Below are 1416 nucleotides of genomic sequence, written 5' to 3'. Positions count from 1 at the left end.
AAATCATAAGAATTTTACATACTACATATATGAATGTGGTATTCATAACTGAAATATCCCTGTGATGGAATTGTCATTTACTGTGGTATCCGTAAATGCTTTACTCACTGCCTGCATATCAGAAGAGCCTGACATTGCGCCTCCAAGTCCGTCAGAGAACATAGGCTGGCTGATCAGCGGTCCGGCACCTTGAGAGTCCAATCCAGAGCTTTCATACTTAGGAATCACAAGCTCCTTCGTCCTGGCAGTTGCGTCCAGTGTTTCTGGTTCTTTACTATCTTCCGTAACAGTCCCGAAGTTCAGCCCTGTGTCGTCTTGATTTGAGTCGCTGCAGCTTATGATTTCAATGATTTCATCTTTGATGTGGAGTTCTTGTGTCTGTTTCAGAAAAAATATTTGAAATATCACAAATACACATGTGACAGTATTCCCATATTCCAAGTCTTTGGAAAATGGGTGAAAAATGAGGATGTAAACATTTACAAAAGCTCTTATACTAAAAGTCCCTTCCCCTGAATACTCACTGATGTAAACATTATATTCATTTATGAGATGAATACTGAATGTCTCAATCTCTCACTCATTCATATGTTTGTTTATTATCACTACCCTTGCAGAGTGGGTCACAATACTGATTAACCTGGAATAATGATAAAATGACAAAGAATACTCAGGTGCAAAGCATCCTCAGTGGGAGAACTCTCTCTCATTCTCTCTTCATCAGCAATACAAGACTGATCACGTTCTGCTGTTCTCCCCTTGAGCAATCCTTTAACCACTCAGCGTCACTCCCCTGGAGGCGGCAATGGCGTAATGATTCCTGAGTTTTCCTTCTCTTTGCACTGGACTATTCACTTGATCTGTGGCTACTGAAGGGTTTTGCTCCTACCAGGGGACTAGTTCTCTTATTTCTAGAGCTAGTTCTTCCTCGCACGTCTTCGTTTCTGCGGGCTCATCTGGCACTGCTAAACCTTTTAATCTTTAAAAGCTCTGCCACTTTAATCAGCCGTGACAGATCAGATTGTGCCACACTAACCACACCAGCATACATGTAGTTCAAAATGGCTTCGAGTTCATCACACTGCACATCTCTCAATACTATGACTGGGTGTTTACATGGTGTGTGCTCAAACATTTCCTCAAAGTATTCACTACATGTTGACAACACTAACTTGTGCACTGGGTAAAACTTTCCATCACATGCTACTGTGGCATCTGTGTATCTTTCCTGCGGAGAAGAGCATTGTCATATAATAATCAAGGTACAAGGTCAGTCTGTAGTTCACAAAACTGATATTGATTCTTCAGTAAAAGTTGTCAAATAATTTCACATTTTCTATATTACAGTGAAATATAACACAAAACTTTGATCTTCCATAAAACACTGATATTTTTGACCCCTATAGGAGAGTTAAG

At 40.1% G+C, this 1416-nt stretch overlaps 1 pseudogene; it reads right to left on the bottom strand.

Annotated features, from left to right (window-relative positions):
* Window positions 1-1416, bottom strand: part of LOC119592228 — a 10983-nt pseudogene that overhangs the window by 9142 nt on the left and 425 nt on the right.

This window comes from Penaeus monodon, chromosome 29 (assembly GCF_015228065.2).
Source record: "Penaeus monodon isolate SGIC_2016 chromosome 29, NSTDA_Pmon_1, whole genome shotgun sequence".
In the NCBI taxonomy this organism is placed as follows: Eukaryota; Metazoa; Arthropoda; class Malacostraca; order Decapoda; family Penaeidae; genus Penaeus; species Penaeus monodon.
Note: the sequence above shows the minus strand (reverse complement) of the source record. Positions and strands in the feature narration are given on the sequence as shown.